The following is a 21,531-nucleotide window of genomic DNA, read 5'->3' as shown; positions in this document are numbered from 1 at the left end:
TCCAATCAAGATAGAGATCTCATAAGAGAAATATTTAAGGTGCCTAATTGTGCCAAGTGCACCAACAAAGCATCACTTTTTATCTCTAACGCCCAACAACTCACTGCCCTTACTCCACTATGCTGACATTTCTACAACACACTTTGATAAAACCTAATTTCAATAACACTTATTTTTAACATTTTCATCACAATATAACTATTTTGTGAAATCGATGGTACAAGAAGATGGTAATACTGTTAGCAGTAGGGTGATAGCTTAGTGTCACATTCCCATTATTTGACTCTCTCTCTCTCTCTCTCTCTCTCTCTCTCTCTCTCTAGGGTGATAGTTTAGTGCCACATTCCCATTATTTGACTCTCTCCAGTAGATAATACAAGGAAAATAACCCGAGCTTCTACGGGTATTTTTGACACTTGAAAATGTAGGTGCCATGAAACATATGGACTTTCGTCCAATACTGGGAAAATATTATTTTAATATTTCTATAAGATTTCATATAAGAGGAGTTTTATATGTGGGTCCCACATGGGATTAGTGGGATACTTTGCAAAACGTCCCATAAAGGTTTCCAAAATTATTGAAACAACTCCCATGTTAATATATATCTATTAATATGAGAAAATCTACTTGGAAAAAGAAACTAGTTTTAAGATAAAGACTAAAGAGCAACAGAGAGAGATCTTTGGAATTAAGTTATTGAGTCTACTATCTATAGGACTCTTATTCCAACGTTTTACAAGGGGAGAAAACGTTAGTGGTTGTAAAAGTTTAATTTTATAAAACTTGTTTTCTATTTTAGATAAAATCAAAGGTGAGAGATTTTAGTATTTAAAATTCAAGAAATAGAATTTCTATAAAAACACTACATAGATTGGAACGTCTAAAAACTTTTGGGAGAGTGAAATTTTTTGTTCCTCTATAAAATAGTAAAAACGTCCATCTCTATCTTACTCTTATTTTTCTTCTCAAGTTCAAAAACTAGCTTCTATTGAAAGTCATAACTTGAGATCAAAAGCTCCATCAATATCTTAGATTCCCAATTCAAAATAAGGGCTGATTTAGATCAGTTCTTGATATAGAATAAATATTATTCTATTCTTTCTGTGAAGATCGAAAGGATCCCATCGTTTCAACTTGCGGTGTCCGCGGCGAAAAGTACGTTCGTGGCGATTCGGGGAGTAGATCAAGCAGACGATCTTCTTCGTTGTAACTTCTACAAAGGTATGATTTTATCTATTTATTTTATCACCAAAATATAATCTAGTTCCTAGAAATCCTGGGTTAAGGGCAAAATTGAAGAATAATGTTATACTATGCGATTTTATTCAGCTGCGCATAGCGATTTTGCCTGGGGGTTATACGACCCTTCTAACAAGTGGTATCAGAGCAACTAGGGAATAGATCAGGAGGCTAACGAAACAAAGATAGATCATGCGGCTACCCGCTGTGAGCCCGGACGTTTATCCCTGTTATCCGAGGTTCGTAGTCTTTATGTGATTTTAATAGACATATGACTGTTTTTAGAAAACAGCAGATCTGATCTACTTGCTGGATTTTTTCTGGTGATCGCTTTATATGGTTGGATAGTACACTCAAATACGAATCCAACGCATCAAGAATCATCGAAAGCCGACGGGCGGATTAGGAGATATGATTTTTTGAAGTTGCATGTAATTTGCTGGAATTGCTGAAATTTTGGTGCGAAAATCAAAACAGATTTTTGATTTTCACCCCAAACAAGTTTGAAAAACCTTTAACTCAGGCATGAATTTTTCAAACAATGTCTTGGGAAGTTTGTAGCATGATCAGAACCATGATAGGTCTTTCGGATAATTGAATCTCACTCAGAATTATTCGAAAGGTCATGCTATCCGGATTATGTCCCCTGCACAGGACGAATTTTTGTTTGTCCTATCAAACGACCTTGTTTTCGCGCAAATTTTTTTATGGTGATTTCTTAGATCATATAAAATTATTTTATGATGATTCTAATGGAAATTAGATTGGTTGTATATTAATTAAAAAATTAATCAACCTAATAAAAGTGCGAAATAATCGCTTAAGGTGAATATTGGGCAGAAAGGGAGTTTGGACCTCAACTTGTGCACTAAAAGCATAAGTTATTTTATGATTTTATGTGCTGATGTGCAAGTGATTTATCTTTTCATTCGTGATTTGTTTCACATATTATCCACAATGTATTAATTTTAATTTTATTTAATTGTTATACTCCCTCTGGGCAGTTGTGCGGACAACTGGTTTCCCATGGAGATTTGATCATGATGTATAGATTACCTAGGCTAGTGTAGGACACTAGGGTAGTTTATTTCATGTTCAAATAAGCTCAGTTGATGATCGGATCGTTGACAAAGAGGCCGGCGGACGGATCAAATCAACCGTGGCATGGAGATGCTTCAGAAGGTCTGGCAGATGATGGCGGCTCTTGATTCGACCAAGGACGGAATTATACATCAATGTTGCTGATGTACATGGCCTTATATGGTAAGGCATATATCTGAGTTTTGCCCCTTTGGATGATTCGTCTTGAGGTCAGCGAATATCCCTAGTGCGAAAGCACTAAGTTGCCCAAAATTACCCTCGGTTTGGTATCGTTGAGTTTTGGAGATACCCTTTTTTAAATAAGGTTAGTGGGAGTTCCCTAACACCCATTCATGTGATGAATGGTTTACGGATGGTTTGTTTTTTCTGATGTATGTTATTGTTTCCATTGGATGGTTACTTATATTGAAACATGCATGACATGTTGTTATCAATCTCCCACTATAAGAATTTTCTCTTAAATTGCTTCACTTCAGGACGAAAAGTGATGCTGAAGGATGTTCTTCATACACCAGACATGAGGAAGAACTTAGTTTCTGGTTTTCTTCTTAATAAGGCTGGTTTTAAACAAACCATAGAGTCTGACTAGTATCTTGTAACCAAGTTTGGGTCCTTTATTGGTAAAGGATATGCATGTGATGGAATGCTTAAACTGAATGTTGAAATAATGAATGAAAGTGATTCTTCTGTTTACATACCTTCTTGTGTTAATTCATGGCACGCTAGGTTGTGTCATATAAACATAAAATATGTACATAATATGAGTGTACTAGGTATGATTCCTAAAGTCTTAGAAGACTTTAAAAAATATGAAACATGTAGTAGGGCTAAAATTTCTAGAAAACCTTTCAAAAGTGTTGAAAGGAATTCAAAACTTTTAGACTTAGTCCATAGTGACATATGTGAATTAGATGGTATCTTGACCCGTAGTGGTAAAAGATATTTTATAATTTTTATAGCTGATTTCTCTAAGTATACTATCATATATTTAATTAGACAGAAGAGTGAAGCCTTAAAAATGTTTAAGGAATACCTATTAGAAGTAGAGAACCAATTCAATAGGAAGATTAAGAGACTAAGAAGTGATAGATGAGGTGAATATGAGTCATTAGAATTCACTGAATTTGTTAAGTCATTAGGAATCATACATGAAACAACCGCTCCTTACTCCCCCGCCTCAAATGGGGCTGCAGAAAGGAAAAATAGAACATTAGTGGAACTTACGAATGCTTTACTCCTAAGCTCAGGAGCCCCTTCTAACTTATGGGGAGAAGCTATTCCAACTTCTTGTTATGTTCTTAATAGAATTCCTAATTACAAAACTAAAGTCTCACCATTTGAAGTATGGAAAAATAGAAAACCCAATGTGAGTTATTTTAGAGTTTGGGGTTGTTTAGCCTATGTAAGGCTCCCTGATATTAAGAGACCCAAAATAGGAAGTAGAGCTATAGAGTGTGTCTTTATTGGTTACTCACTTACAAGCAAAACAGATAGGTTTTTAGACCTTAATAACAGTGTAATAATAGAGTCGGTGGATGCTGAATTCTTTGAAGATATGTCTCCTTTTAAATCTAGACATAGTGGGGGTACTGTGACTATTGGAGATAGTGGGGGTACCAAGCCTAGGTTAGAGGCAAACCCTGAAGTTGAGATTGAACCTAGGCGAAGTAAAAGACATAAAATAGCCAAGGATTTTGGCTCTGATTTCTATGTCTTTAGTTTGGAGGGAGATCCTTCTTCTTTAGAGGAAGCCTTATCCTCTTCAGATACTGATTTTTGGAGAAAAGCCATCAATGACGAGATGGAGTCATTGATGTCAAACCAGACTTGGAAACTAGTAGATTTACTATCAGGATTTAAAACCATAGGATGTAAATGGGTTCTTAGAAGAAAATTGAAACCAGATGGAACCAGATACAAATATAAAGCTAGGCATGTTTCTAAAGGCTTTAAGTAAAAAGAAAATATAGATTTCTTTGATACATACTCTCCAGTTACTAAGATTACATCCATTAGAGTTTTGATTACAGTGGCTGCAATCCATAATCTGGTAATTCATCAAATGGATGTAAAGACTGTCTTTTTAAATGGTAGTCTAGAAGAGGAGATATATATGGACCAACCTAGTGGTTTCATATCTCCAGGTCAAGAAAATAAAGTATGTAAGTTGATGAAGTCACTGTCTTAAACAACCACCAAAACAGTGGCATGAGAAATTTGATAATGTCATTATATCAAATGGTTTTAAAATCAATGAAAGTGATAAATGTATATATTATAAGTATATTGATACTTATTGTATTATTATTTATTTATATGTGAATGATCTTTTAATTTTTGGTTCTAACTTGGAAGTAGTTAAATAAACCAAAAATCTATTAAAGCAAAACTTTGATATAAAAGATCTAAGAGAAGCAAATGTAATTTTAGGAATTAAAATTACAAGTACAGAAAGTGGTATATCTTTAAACCAGTCCCATTATATAGAAAAGATACTTAAAAAGTATAAGTACTTTGATTGTAATCCAGTATGTACTCCTTTTGATCCTAATATTAGATTGTATTCTAATGAAGGTGATACTGTTAATAAAAAAGAGTACGCTAGTATTATTGGTAGTTTAAGATATGCTACAAACTGTACTAGACCTGTCAGACTCAGATGAGTCAGGTAACTCAAGTGTAGGGGATAAAGATTCTCTGAATACTACAGGTGAGTCAAAGTGATGGACAAGTCTAGAGACAGAGGAAGGTTTAGACCACGTAGGTTTGAATTGGTTATCTTTTGATGGAGCGATGGTTGATCTCTTTCAGAATCCTGAATGGAAATGAACATATTAGATTAAATGGATGATAAATGAAATAAGACATGCTGATCAAATAAAGATAAGAGAAAACAAACACACTTTCATTGATAAAACTTGATCTAATTACAAAGATAAACTGGTAAAATAAAGGATAGCATGGTCATAACAATAAAATTTTGTACTACAAGATGCTTAGGACATAAGATAGATGAAGATTCTCAATCATCTTTTCCTTCAGTCCCGCTTTCTTCGGTTTGCGATTTTCAATGCCTTCAATCAACCATTGATAATAATTCGAAGACACCCCTGCGTGAATTCCTCCTCCAGGTGTTGTTGCTCCAATTGTCCTTCTAGGAGTTCTATCTCGTATACTATGCAAAAGAACGTCAGATTTACGCACCCAATCTTCGCAAATGCTTTTGACAAGAAGACGATTAGATTTTTCAAGGGGATAGACTGGTGTCGGACAGTACTACTCTATTTTAAAACCCAAACATAGACATTTGGTATGGAGTCTTCCGTACTGACGGAGGATATGGTCTGGGATATATAAAGAAGTTTTCTCTAAACCAAGAAATTGAACACCCCTACTGGCTTGGGTTTTGATTATTCCCCAGTGACCAAGGAAGAACCTCCAGGTAATCTGGTTGTTTTGACGGGAACTTAACCAATCAGTCCACTCTGATTTGGTAAATTTGAAGGTCTTATATTCCCACGATCTATGCTTAGATAAAACGATTTCATGGTGTGTTGGAGGTATGAAGATTCGAAGTTTCAAACAGAGCCAGACATATAAAAGAACTGGAGAACCTTTGAAAGAAGTATAAACTTTATTGGCAATATCGTCCAATCCATTAAGGGTTTCGGCGAGGATAGTTGGCACTGGATTACTTCCTCCAATCCATTAAGGGTTTCAGAAAGGAGCCACCTAGCATAAACACAAAGAACTAGGGCATGAATGCGACTGGTTTGATGCTCTCAAGTGTACTTCCCCAAATCAAAAAAGACTTTGACCAATTGGGGAACTGACAAACCCTTATCATTTAAAAAGAAACTGACAGGTTTAGGTGATGTGGGAAATAGTTTATCGAAACTAGTATTTTATCCCAATTTAGATTCAAGTCTGACTAAGGGACCCTTGCAATCATAGCCCAACAAATGACACCAGTCCTCAATGATTGGACACATTTCTTGCATGCCAAAGTGAAATACATGAAGACCGGGTTGCCAAAATTCGATGGCCGCATTGAGGAAATTCCAATCTACTTTAATATAGGGTAAGCTTTGGAGTGCATTAAGGTTATGGCCAGCATGGTTTTCTACAAGGCGATACCCTCTTTCATCATCCATCCACTTCTTCAATTTATCATTAGACATGATGGTTCACCTGATAATCAAAGGAGGTAAATAGGATAAGAATAGGGACAACCCTAAATATTGAGTTACAAAAAGAAAGGTATTGATGATAAATCATATACTCAAAGGATACATGTAGGATACAAGCAGGATCAAACTTTTCCATCAATGATCTCGATATGATCCAAGGGTAAAAAGATAAATGATAAACACAGATCAAATGGATAGTCAATGGATGATAGACCATGGCCATAATATTGACAAAGTAGGGTCAAAGATCAGATCTAAAAATCTGCATGATGGATGAATATATTTGATCAACTTAGACAAAAAGTTCCTACTAAGAAGTAGGTCCTGGTCTAATAATCAAGAAATACAAAGATTGAATTTATCATCAACGAAATAAAATATAGACCCTGGCCATAAGAGTGTCAAAATAGAAGCCACTGACCAGGTCCAAATCTTGAGAAATGAATTGATATTAAAGGTAAACTTAGACAAAGAAGCCTCACAAGGTGAGTATGTCCAAGCCTAAGGATCAAATTTACCATCAATGGATCAAATGATAAACTATAGCCATAAGAGTGGCGAAGAAAGATATACAAGTTAGGTCTAAATCTGAAAATTGGATTGAAATTGATTTGAATTAGATAAGGAAACCTCATTAAATATGAAGGTCTTAAACTAATAATCAATATAAATAGGTATATATACATATATACACCATAACCAGTGGCAGCATCCCTAGTCTAATCAAGCGGAATCAATAAGGTCTTGACTCATGACAAACTGGTGAGTGTGCTAGGACTGCGTCTGTAGCCACATAAAGTGAGCTACCCTAGTCTATAATAGGATAAAGCCCCTAACTCTAGGCTCCACATGTGTAAGCAACACTTGTTCGTCCCTAAATGCAAACAAAAGGACAATGCAATATATAGAGAGGGTACGGCTGTGAGGTCCACCTGGTCGGATGCATAGTTACTTGTATGCTGTGACTATCGCCCAACATACGAACTATGTCCGTTTTACACACAAAGTGTCCAGGTGCTGAGTATACTACTGGTGCGGAGGCACTAGAATGCGGGTATAGCCCTCACGGCTCCTACTCATAGTATATCGAATAGGTCATCTGATAGTCAATCCACATCAAACCATAGCAGAAAGTAACGACAAAACAGATAATATATGCAGAGATGAGAGTGGTGTGTGATCTCTTGTTTTATTTACGTACTTGTTGGTGCCCCTGGATTCTAACGAAAAAAAGGTTCCCATTTTTCATGATTTTGGCTCAAATTTCTTCAAAATTAATTACAATGGTATTTTAATAGAGTTAGGCAATGTTTCAAGAACTCCCCAGCAGAGTCGCCAGCCTGTGGACCCCGATCCGAGAGAAGCGGGGTCCGAGCCCCCGAAAGTCTCTAGATCATCCACATGAAAGAGAGCTCTACTAAGGAACTCTCGAAACAGGTGCCACCCTCATAGCATAGCACGAGTGGCGATATAAACTAGATACCTCTTGATCCGGAGCCAAGGGTCGAAACCAAGACGTATCTAAAACAACTCAGAGTTGCCATCCATGGATAGGCCATGGAATACCAAAAACAAATCCTCTGTGCAATGGATAACCAGAAATATATATGGGTCCGTGCCTGATTACGGATGAGAAAGGTCTGAAGAGCATCTCAATCCGTCCGAGTGCAAGCACTTGGTTTCTTATGCCATTTATTATTAACTATGAAGAGTTTTGGGCGAAAATCATGTGCAATGGGAACAAATATCCCCGAGAATGACGTCTACCTAAACATGCATGACTCGGGGATGGATAAAAGAAAACAAACATCTAAGTCATAACTCAACACATCTAATCCTTACTCATTACATCTAAGAAAACAGTAACAAATGCATGTACAGCTACAACTAAGCAATATATGGCAGATATGATAAGCTGGAAAAATAATAAAGCAATAAAAGAACTACATCTAAGCAAATATAATCAAGAATAATAAACTGAAAAGCAGTAAAGAGACTACAGCTAAGCATGTGATATGACAATAAAGAAAACAGTAAAGAGCTATAACTAAACATGTAAAATAGCAATAAAGAAAGCAATAAAGAATAGGATCACTGCATCTAAAACAGGTAAAGAGCAATAGAGAAACAGCTCAACACTTCGACTAAACGTATGTAAACATAAAGGCTGTATATATATATATATATATATAAAGATAACCAAAAGAAAAGAGTAAACACACTAGCATGTACCTATGCAAAAATAGTGCAAAATAACATACTCAAACCCTAAAATACTAACAACAAATCCTAAACTCTAAACGTACTTCTCGACTCTTGGATGGTTTGATGTTCCTCCAAGCCGCCTACGTATCCCCGCCACCACGAGAATCAGAGTCACGTAGTTCTTCGCACCTATTCTAGGCTAGGATGCCTAAGACATCTAAACTTCTATCCTAGACTCGACCTAAAAGACAGGACTAGTTATTAAAGCTTCTTGTGCAATTTTTTAAATTCCAGTGGATTGTGGATTTTAGGACATCCTATATGCCCTAACTAAATGCAGGTTAGCCCTAAGCTAATGCAGGTGGTTCCTACAACCTATGTATAACTAGAGTAGGCTGTGTGTCCTAAGGAAAATAATGGGATCACTAACGCATTCTAGACCTAGTCATCAGCCGGCGATGTGAATCGCCAATTGACCGGACGGAGGAATAACAAACTCCTAATTCTAACACAAACACACAACAAATCAAGGACAAAATCCTAACTTTAAAACCCTTTATCTAGAATAAACTCCTAACTGTAGAGGAAGAGCATTTTGAAAACAATGTTTTAAAGTTGTTTATTCAAAAATATTTAAAATGTTATTTTTAAAAGTTTGGCTGGACTTGGGATAAAGATCCCAAGCTGTACTACGTACCTCGTGAAAGAGGATCAAGCCAACGTAGTTCGGAAACAAATTTTCTAATACGCTCCTAAAACGCAACACTTTAGATGATTTAAGGCTTTTGATGTTTTCAAATATTTTTGATTTTTCAATGTTTCTAATGTTTTTGGAGTTTAAAGTTTTCCAATATTTTTGTAAATTTAAATGATTTCAATGTTCTTGTGATTGTAAAAGATTTCAATGTTTATGGATTTTAAAATTTCAAATATTTTCACCCTCTTGGTCAAAGGCCAAAGGGAACACACAAAACAACACCCTAGGGTAAAACCCTTAGGGTAAAGGAGAAACTCCAAACAAAAAAAAAATTAGTATCTCAAAACAAGATGTAACAATCCACAAACAAGTAAACAAGTGTCCCAAGAACAATAAAAATGATCTAAGATCCCAAGTAAGCAAAGCTCTAATAAGACTGAGTTAGTCTCTAATCAAGATGAATGACAACAACTCTAAAGGAGAAACTCCTAGCTAACCACATTAAAGAAGGGGTGCAAATGAGTCAATGACTCTCTAATAATGCTACCAAAATGTGAGGGCAAATAAATCAAAGGCTCTCTCTAGAAGAAAGGGAAGCTCTAACATGAGGCTAGGTAGGCCTCCTAAAGGGGAAACTCTCTAAATGAGACAAGGCTTGTCTCCAAATAGGGGCTCTATAAATGAGGCAAGGCATGCCTCCTATGGGTAAACTCTCTACTAAACTAAGGCAAACTCCCTAAGGGTATACTCTAAATGATAAGGCTTATCTCCAAGGGAGGAGTGCCTAATGAGACAAAGTATGTCTCCTAGTGTAACTCACTGATGCTACCACATTGGTGTCCTAAATTAGGGCTCTAGATAACTCTTTCATTGCCCATGCAATGAGAAAGGGTAAAAATATCTAAAGGTATCTAAAAGACTAGATTAGTCTACTCAATGAGAGAGAGAAATGCTAATAGGACTTGGTAAGTCCCCTAAAATGATGGGCTTGGGATGACTTAGGCTTATTTTGAAAATATAGCAAAAATAAAATTCATTTACATACTATCACTTTAATATTCTCTATACTTTCATCATCACATAAACAAATTTCTTTCGGACCAATGAATCTGTCCTAAAGGTCTTTCATATGCGTAATTTGACATAAACATTAAATTACATGAATATATATATATATATATATATATATATATATATATATATGTGATCATAACTACAACAGATTGCTCCCCACACTATTTACTTTGGTCATAAAGGGAGTGATCTTAGAATTATTTATAAAACATAGAGAAGAAAACACAACCGGGACCATAATTCCTTTTTTTTACCCATCCAACATAAAGCAAGTGATGCTATTATCACAAAAAAGAAAAAATAAGAAGCAATTAATTGAACTGGCCTTAATAAGCTTATATCATTCTACTTATCTCATGAACGAATCAGAAAGTTTATGATTAATAAGAGATTTTCAAGAAAAGCAATTCCCTAAGAATATATACCGATCCCTTGCTACCTGAAAAATCAAATTTACCTATAAAAGTCACCTAATTAGTAAGGACTTATTAAAATAGAGGTAACAATAACAAGACAAACGATGTGTAGAAGGAAACTAATGACTTTACTGATTTTTTTTTTCTTATTACATATAAGAACACATATAAGAACACAATAAAGACTGGGAAAATAAAATAGGTAACTCAAACCACAAAGGAATGAAAAAAATCAACCTACAATCCTCAATATAAAAGGTTGAGTTGGGAGATGAGATTGTAGAACCCAAGAAGTGAACTTGAATTTCAAATACAACCAACAAGAGAAATGAACCAACAAGGGCAGCAACTATATACTTCTAAGCAAGCAAAAACCATAATTGCAGACTGTAAAAGCCTTGAGGACATCAACTACATGCTTTTAAACTAGTGGTAAATGAATATAGAACAAATGGCCACTTTACAAGTAGGCAGTTCGAATAACCACTAAATTAAAATCCAAGGAGTCAAATGTGGTCATTTCAATATGGTGATTGTACCTTATTCGCAACCGGTTAGGGAAAAGCTTTAACAATTACATCCGAGCAACTATACACGAATTAAACCATGCAAGCACTAAACTAAAAAGCACTAAACTTGGAAGCATTAAACCATGCAAGCACTAAACTAAAAAGCACTAAACTTGTAAGCATTAAACTATATAGGCAAATAGCTATCAAGCACTAAACTATAGGAGCATTGAACCAACAAGTTGTGACCTATATAAGCACTAAGCTAATAGGCGTTGAATTTATAAGCATTGAACTATCTAGACACACTTAAAACCCAAAACAGAATTACAAATCTGCTCCCTGTCATTCATTCATCATTTTTTTTAAAGTATAAAACCAAGATTCCAAGGTCGAAATGGATGTTCACATAATCATGACCTTGGAAGACTGCAAAACCTTAAACATGACTTTCTCATCACAACAACCTCTCATGAGAAACAGGAAATCATGTCTGCAACCCCTAAAGTCCGTCTTCCTAGACATTAAGCAAGAGGAATAGGCAGCAACTAAAATAGATAGTAGATGCTTGCACTAGAGTTCCATCTAAATTTTCTCTAATCACATTAGTAAGGTCCAACCACATATAGTTTACAAAATAATCATTAGAATGATCATAATTCTATTTTTCTAAGTACTTGAATATAAACTACTTACCAGGAGAGGAAATCTAATTTTCTTACAAGCTTTTCTAAGTTAGAATTATAAGACCCTGCATCATCTAAAAATCATACCAAAACACCATTCTCTTATATCTTCCTACTTTGAACTTACCTTTGGACGAGCCATTTAAATCAAAACAATATGCCACCAAAATAGTTCAGGACCTCGAAACAGCACAATGAAAAAAACAATAGAGGCAATTCGACACTTGAACCAACATATTCCCTTTGTTTTTTACAAGATAACCCCTCATAGAAACGCCTCTAGTTAGAACAGTTCATTAGTCATGCTTTCGTCCCTCTAATATCATTCTAAAACAGCATGCCTGATGATCAATAATATATGTCAAATCACTGCCAGCTGATGTTATCCCTCATACAGAAATCATACAGGCTACATACATATCTACAGTTTAAATGTATCCCATATCAACCCCTACAACATTAATTAATGGTGTCTAGCTTTCAAAATATGTAAATATAAAATTAGGCAAATGATATTTACACCCCGTTTATCACCAGAGACACCCAGCGCCAGTGTATATGGCAACCAAATCTATTGGATTTTTTCGATGGCAAGTACATTTGCCCTTGTTTAGTCATTGATACACTAGCGCCAGGTATCCCAATATGGACTAGCACTTCCTGCTTTACAGGATATAAATGGTTTAAATGAAACAGAAGAGATGGAAATCATTTATTACTATAGAGGACAGCAGCAGCCTAGGGAATAACCAAGAATGGAATTCAAATGCTCCTAAATTAATAGCAATCTCATCTTATTTATACTTTTAGAGGGCCATACAACTCTCATCTCAGTTCTCAAATTTTTTTCACTACACTAATCCACCTAATATTACCCCTCATATGTTAACTACAGAAAACATGAACTATATTACTCAACCTGACATCCCTTTTTTTTACACTAAACACCATAAACTAATAAAAAACAAATGATTTTAATATCTTAAATCATTCAAATACAGATAATATGAATTAAAATATAAGATACGAAAATTCAATTCTACCACATTATGTTAAAATTACCAATATACTTTATGAACAACAAGTCAACAATACATAAACTCCATTTTCAGCCACAAACAAATAAGGGACTAAATACATATTATTAGTGCATCTTATTCTTTGTCCTTAAGACCAAAACCTCGAAATGAACCTGAACACTTACACACCTATAACCACACTATGTGCTTATAAAAAAAACAGGGGACACTAAATCAACTTTTATTCGATCACAAGACTAATCATCAGGAGGGACAACTTCCAAAACAAAACCGTACTCTTATCAACTATAAATAAATAAACTACTATGAGTATGTCTTGATTTTAAAGAAGAAATTGCTATGGATATCACCCAAAATTAAATCAACAGAGGAGTGGCTAATATTATCATAGCTATAACTCAACAATCAAAGAAGGTGCTACTGTTTTATGACACTAGACCAGTCCACCCAAGGGAGCAGCAACAATTCTTATAAAAATATCTTTTTTTTAATACAGTGAAAATAACCAAAACGCAATATTATTAAGACAAATACAAACGATCAAAGCATTTTCTAAAATCAAAGCATTTTCTAAAACAAAACAAGGCCTAAACTACTGAAAATAAATGAAGAACAAAACTTCTGAATAGAAGTGACAACAAACAAACAAACAAATTAGAGTGTAAATCAAGCCTTGTTTACATCCTGATCAAACAAATAAAGCTAAAAGGAAAACCATATAGCATCATAATCTAACTATATTCCATTCAATTACCGTTGAGAACCTAAATCCTAATCAACAAGACAACACAACATGATAGAAATCAAAGAGATAAAAGAAATACCTCTGTTTCTGTACTCGAGGAGATGATCATTTTCTTAGCGTAACTGATTTCTTACTCTTCTCCTCTTGTGAAGGTTGTCATCTCAAATCTCCTCCTTTAAATTGCCGACAAGAGAGTGACCGGAATCGGACAGAAAATTCAATCGGACAAGGTGATTGATGAAGAAAGGAAAAGCTAAGGTTAGGAGTTGCAGTCCTATGATTTGAAAGGAAAACTTACAGATCTGAGCTATTTCCTTCACTCTTCTTATACTCAAGAGATTAAATCTGAAATTCCTAAGTCAGCTAGAATTCAAAGCCTTTGGAGTGAAGTTAGGGTTTACAGAAATGAAAAGAGATGGATTTTAAATGAAAATGAACAAATCTAAGGTTTAGAAGGCAGTTAGGGTTTGGATCGGAAAAGGAGTAGAGATTAGGGCTTTTGCTTAGGTCTTTTCCTAAGATTTGAAGAAAGTATAACAAGAGAAAATGAACTTGAGCATTCAAATCCATACACAATTATCAGAGGCTGGCCGGAATTCGGCAGATTCGGCCTGAGAAGATAATCGGGAAAAAGAAAGCAAGAAAATCCCTCTCATTTTTCTCTCTCAGCTCTCTCTCAAATTAGGGAAACCCAGATTAAAATGAGAAATGAGGGCTAATTTGGTAATTATAAGAATTTTTTGGCATTGATATTGGCACCACTTTTGATGAGGCGCGTGGTTTGCGCGAAAAAATGATGGGCGCACGACTGAATCGTGTCCAATTCGGATTTTGGATCTACGCTATATAGGATAATTCACCCCCCTTCTATTTGCACTACGCACAATGTCTTGGCTCGTTCGCTAGGCAAATCAGCTCGGATTTCAACAAACTTTTGTAGGGACCTTGGTGGGACCCTAACCTAGCTAAGGGTGAAATTTGGGGTCCTAATTCACTGATTGGGTAGGGTTTTTGGTCAAACAAAGTAATTAGGGTTCAGTCAAAATGGGGTGTCTACAGATGCCCCTCTTTGGCAGAGTGTGTATAACGTGCGAATGTCAAAGCTGAACAGACAACACATTTTGATCGGCCAGAACACAGAGCAAAGCAAGTTTTTGGGTTTTTGATTTGAAAATGATATTCACAAAGGGTAAACAACAAAAGGACCTTTCCACAAGACTATAAGACTATAAGCGTGAGGAAGATAGCCTCTCACTGACTCTTAATGTGGTAACCATGATATCTCAAAGAGATAGTCTCTCTCTAACTCACAACTCAACTGTCTAAACCAGTCCACAAAGACCCCTATTATCAACACACAAATACAAAACACAGACACTTTTTATCTCTAAATCAAGACTTTAACAAAAACCGACACAAGACAATCACTCAAAGAGTATAAACCACCTCGATCGCACAAGTATAAATCAATCTCTGAAACAGATGCAAATCAATTACTCAAAGAGTTTCAACCAATCACTCAAAAAGCCTCAAATCATTTACTCAAACAAGCACAAATCAACGACTCAAAGAGGCTCAATCTAATCACTCAAAGAATCCATAACACTCAGATGAGTCTCAAACACATAAAGAAACTACAACACTCAAAGAGTCTCAACTACACAAAGAGCCTGCAACACTCGAAGGGTCTCAACTACTCAAAGAGTCTCAAACACACCAAGAAATCTTTATACTCAAAGAGTCCCAACTACCCAAAGAGTCTGCAACACTCAAAGGGTCTCAACTACTCAAAGAGTCTCAAACTCACTAAGAAACCTTTATACTCAAAGAGTCTCAACTACCCAAAGAGTCTGCAACACTCAAAGGGTCTCAACTACTCAAAGAGTCTCAAACACACACAGAAATCTTTTTACTCAAAGAGTCTCAACTACCCTAAGAGTCTGCAATACTCAAAGGATCTCAACTACTCAAAGAGTCTCAAACACACACAGAAAGCTTTATACTCAAAGAGTCTCAACCACCCAAAGAGTCTGCAACACTCAAAGTGTCTCAATTACTCAAAGAGTCTCAAACACACCTCCAACACTCAAAGAGTCTGTAACACTCAATGAGTCTCCTCTCTTTTTTTATCAAAGCCGACACAAATCAAATACTCAAAAAGTACAAACGAAACAAGTACACACTAATCACTGAAAGAGTTTTTATAGCTATTTTGAAATTTTTGTCAAAACAAATGTAAACCAATGGTTTTTTTTTTTTAAAGATGGAAGAAAGGAAACTAGGCCATGAATCACGGAATCTAGTAATTTCTTCCCTATTAAAAGCAAATCAAAAAAAATTTATCTCAGATCGACTTTACTGATGGAAGAATCAATTCTCAAAGAGAAAAATGAGAGTGCATGATCTTTACCAAAGAGCACACTCAAGCAACTTGAAGGAATTTTCGGGTTGTAACCCTTTTCAAAAGATGCAATGCATTCTACTAAAGGTTTAAAGATTGCAAGAGTGAATTTTAAACTCCACTGGGGATAAGAGTTTTCAAAACACACTCCAAAAGAGAACAAGTTGACTAAGAGGTTCATCTCAAAGAGTGCTCAAACTTCTCTAATCTCTATTTGATGAGTATACACATCTCAAGCATCATTGTTTGATTTGACATCTTTTATGATGTAAATCATAAAAGATGCCCCTAATATGATAACTTCCATGATAAAATTCATCAGAGAGCAACAAAAAAAAGAATTGGCCAAAGGCTTTCATTAATGATCGCTTGGGTTTACAAAGTTTCACAAGTACAAGAACATAGTCCTGCTCAAAATTCTCTTCATCTCTGCCATCTGTTGATACTGCAAAGGAGTTTAAGAGTATGTCACTTTCTGAACTCTGCTCGGTTTCACATTATCCACAAGAGCCACGAATTCTCTGCTTCTCTGAGGTTTTTTTTTTTTTTTACTCATCACCCCAGCTTTGGGAGAACTTTGACTAACATGACATCAAAACTTGAACTCGACTCGACAAAGGAAAGACTTTGACAAGCAATAAACGAGGACTCTGACAAATACATGACTTTTACACTAAGAGAGACTGGATCTGCTTCTTAGACTGATAAATGTTTTAAAATGGTAAAAGTCAACCACTTTTAGAATCTTTTGAATTCCGCGTTTAAAGGCGTTTCATTTCTCTTTTCGGTATTTCAGTCATGGTTATTATCCCTTTGGATTGCTCGGTTTCAACCTCCCTAACTCAAAGAGTACCAAAAGAAGTCTTGATAGCGCTTACTCAGACTTTGATAATGTGCCAAAGGAAACTAAAAGTTTAGCTGGCTCTTTAAAGCTCTGTCCTCTCTACATAAAAGTTTAGCTGGCTCTTTTCGATTCGGCGGACGGTATGCCTTATATTTTGCCTGGACTGCCTTCCTTTGCAGATTTTCCATCCAGCAGGCTCTGCACCCTGATTTTTGCCTAAGTTGCCCTCTCAGGTTTTTAACTTAGCGAGTGAATGACCCTAACTTTTGCCTAGACCGCTCTTTCAGGTTTTCAGTCTAGCAGGTCTAAGACTCCATCATTTTTCTTTCTTTCTGTTTCTCTACAAACCGGGGCCCAAAATACACCAAAAGGACTTTCAGGCAGGCTTAGGTTCAAACAGGTTACACTTTGGTTTGTTTACTTGTATTTGGACCGAATCTGGACCCTCCAGTACCGCCTATGTATCCCTGATGAAATAGGAATCAGGTCCGCGTAGTTCGCCCATTGGGACTTCAAGGATGTTTTGGTCATTTGTTGTTTTAATTTTTTTTTAGATGGTTCCGACCGAACCTGAATTGAACAGGTTGCCTACATATCCAGTAGAAAGGGATCAGGTCATAACGTAGTTCAGGTCCAATATCTTTTATGACGCAAGTCATAAAAGATGCCCCTGGTTTGAGTTTGTCAAAGAAAGAAGTTTTTTTTATATTGGCCCCAAGGGTTTGCAAATGATTTTAAACATGTAGGTTGTTGACACAAAGCTCAAATCGATCAAAGATGGTCTCCTGGTGTATCAGGCATAATATTTCTTTAACTGATCCAGGTTTGTAGGTTCATTTAATTTTTTTCCATTTTCATCGAGGAGTCTTACGGCTTTTCTAGACAGGACTTCATCGACGATGTAAGGACCAGACCAGTTTGGCCTGAATTTACCTCTCGGATCAAATACCGGTGCCCTATAGGACTTCAAAACAAGATCTCCAGGCTTCAAATCTCGGACTCGGACTTTCTTATTGAAAGCTCTCTCAATTCGCCTTTGATATCACTGAATGTGGTATAAGACTCTCAGCCTCTTTTCATCTATCATCTGCAGCTCATCATGTCAGGCTTTTGCCCACTCGGACTCTGGTAAATCAGCCTCCATCATCACCCTCAAGGATGGGATTCTCAGCTCTACTGGCAAAACTGCTTCCATTCTGTACACCAAAGAATACAGAGTTACACCTGTCGAAGACCTGATCGATGTCCGATAAGCCCACAAGGCATATGGCAGCTTGTTCCACCGGTCTTTATAAGTCTCAGTGATCTTACTGATAATGACTTTGATATTCTTATTTGCTGCCTCTACAGCACCATTTGTCTGAAGTCCGTAGGGAGATGACTTATGATGCTTTATCTTAAATTCTTCACACAGGTGTACTACCTCTTTCTTAAAATGTGATCCATTATCATAAATCAGCTCATGAGGTACTTCGTATCTACAAATAATGTTTGCACACTTCGCAACTGTGTTCGAAGTTATGGAAGCATAAGATGCAGCCTCGATCCACTTTGTAAAAAGTCAATAGCTACCAAAATGTACTCATGACCACTCGAGGATCTTGGATAAATCTTTCCAATGATGTCTATTCCCCATACTGAAAATGGCCATGGCAAAGACAAAGAGTGCAACTCCGAAGGAGGAATATGATTAATATTCGCATAGACTTGGCACTTGTGGCATTTCTTCACAAAGGCAAAGCAGTCTGCTTCCATTGTGGGCCAATAAAAGCCGAGTCTCAGAATCTTTCTAGATAACATTTTTCCATTCATATGAGGGCCACAAACTCCTTCATGAGTTTGCTCAATAAGCTCTGCAGCTTTGTCTTCATCAACACATAGGAGTTGTATACCATCAAAAGATCGCCTGTACAGCTCTTCACTACAAATGATGAAGTTGGCAGCTAATCTTTGAAGAGTCTTCCTCCCTTTACTTGAAGCTTCAAGAGAATGCCCTTCACCAGAAATGAGGTTCTTTATGTCCGTATACCATGGCTTACCATCTGGACACCTGGCTGATATCTCAATTGTGTTCACATGAGCTAGGGCCCACTGTAATCTCACAACTAAGGGTTGAACCTCCATTTTAGCAGAAATATCTAACATCGAAGCAAGAGCAGCTAAAGCATCCACAAAAATGATTCCTGGTCCTCGACAAATGAGTGAGCATGATACTCCTGAACTTCTTGACCAGAGATTCCAAATAGATGTTATAAGAGATCAATATGTCTTCTCGAGTTTTCCATTGCCCATTAACCTGGCAAATGATCAACAATGAGTCCCCAAACACATCTATGTCTTGAACTCGGAGAGCTAAGGCTGCCTCCAAACCAGCAATGCATGCTTCATATTCTGCCATATTATTTGTGCACTCAAACTACAACTTAATAGAAATAGGAATGTACTCTTTCCGAGGGGATACAAGTACTGCTCCTACTCCTTGCCTATGATTATTGACAGCTCCATCAAAGTACAAAAGCCACTTGGTACTGAGAGTCTCTTCTTCTATATCCATAATCTCTTCATCAGGAAATTCTGCCTTCAGAAAAGCATTCTCTTCAACAGGAGACCAGTCAACTGCTCAGCTATGACCCGCTCCTTAACTGACTTCTGAGTGACATAAGTGATGTCAAACTCAGACAATAACAATAACCACCTTGCAGTTCTTCCTGTAAGGGCGGGTTTTTCAAACAAGTACTTTAACGGATCCATCCGTGAAAGTAAAAGTACCCTGTTTGATAGCAAATAATGTCTAAACCTTTGGGTTGCCCAGACTAATGCTAGACAAGTCTTTTTCAAAATGGAATACTTTATCTCATATTCTAGCATCTTCTTACTGACGTAATAAATGGGCCTTTCCCGCTTAGATTCTGGATCTTTCTGAGCAAGCATACAACCCATTGTTGTGTCTGTGACAAGTACAACAATAATGGTTCGCATGGAACAACAGGAGATAAAATAGGAGGCAAAGATAAACACTGTTTAATTTTTTCAAAAGCTTCCTGACACTCCTCATTCCATTTCTTCGAGGAATTCTTCTTTAAAAGCTTCAGAATTGGTTCACATGTCATAGTTAAATGAGATATGAACCTTCTCAAGTATTGAACTTTCCCAAGGAAGCCTCTGATCTATTTTTCTGTCTTAGGCGGTTCCATTTTCTGGATTGCCTTGATCTTTTGAGCATCAACCTCAATTCCTCTTTCACTGACCATAAATCCAAGGAGTTTCTCTGATGTAACTCTGAATACACACTTGTTTGGATTCAGGCGAAGCTGATATTTCCTGATTCTTTCAAAGAATTTTCTCAAGGCAACTGTATGCTCTGGTCTAGTCTTTGCCTTAATGATCATATCATCTACATAGACTTCGACTTCTTTGTGAATCATATCATGAAGAAGAATAGTTGCAGCTCTCTGATATGTAGCAACAACATTCTTTAGCCCAAATAGCATTACTCTGTAGCAATATGTACCCCACTGAGTAATAAATGATGTCTTTATCATGTCCTGGTGCCATCTTAATCTAAATGTACCTGAAAAATCCATCCATAAAGGATAAGAGTGCATGTCCAGCCGTATTATCCACCAGGAGATCAATGTTCGGCAATGAAAAATCATCTTTTAGACTTACCTTGTTCAGGTCCCAAAAATCAACACACATTCGAACCTTCCCATCCTTTTTGGGCACCGATACTATGTTAGCGAGCCATTCAGGGTATTCGACCACTTGGATGAATTTCACTTCTAGAAGTTTCTTGACTTCTTCATAAACTTTCAACTCCCATTCAGTTTTGAGTTTTCGGAGTTTTTGCTTCTTTGGCTTAATGCCAGGGATTAAGGGTAATCTGTGCTGAACAATCTCCTTACTCAATCCCGGCATGTCATCGTAAGACCAAGCAAAAACCTCCTTGAACTCTTTAAGTAAGGCAATCAATTATTCGCGTTCCTCAGGAGATAAAATTTTACCAATCTTTATTTTCCGAATTAAGGTTTCATCACCAATATTCACGATTTCAATTTCCTCTTCAAGTGGTTTTGCTCGGCGACTCTCCTCCTGTTGAATCATATGTTTGATTTCAGGGGGAGTTTCGTCAGCTTCCTCATCAGAAGGGGAGTCTTGATTGTTATTATTAACATTATCAGATTTTAAAGCAGATTCAGTAGAAGAAACAGAAACAGGAATGTACACAGAAAAGGAGTCCTTTATTTCATTGAAAGTAGAATTGAATACATCAGATGATGAATAGCCCACATCAGGCTTTACAATGGACTCAAGACTCATATTTACAAACTCGATTGATAGGTTGACATCAGTATCAACCGATTCAAATACATGTAAAGAA

The sequence above is a fragment of the Tasmannia lanceolata genome, unplaced genomic scaffold (genome assembly GCF_043159265.1).
Source record: "Tasmannia lanceolata isolate RefF3 unplaced genomic scaffold, GAP_Taslan_0.1 ptg000012l, whole genome shotgun sequence".
NCBI classification, from domain to species: domain Eukaryota; kingdom Viridiplantae; phylum Streptophyta; class Magnoliopsida; order Canellales; family Winteraceae; genus Tasmannia; species Tasmannia lanceolata.
The sequence above is the reverse complement of the archived record's forward strand: the minus strand, read 5'-3'. Positions refer to the sequence as shown.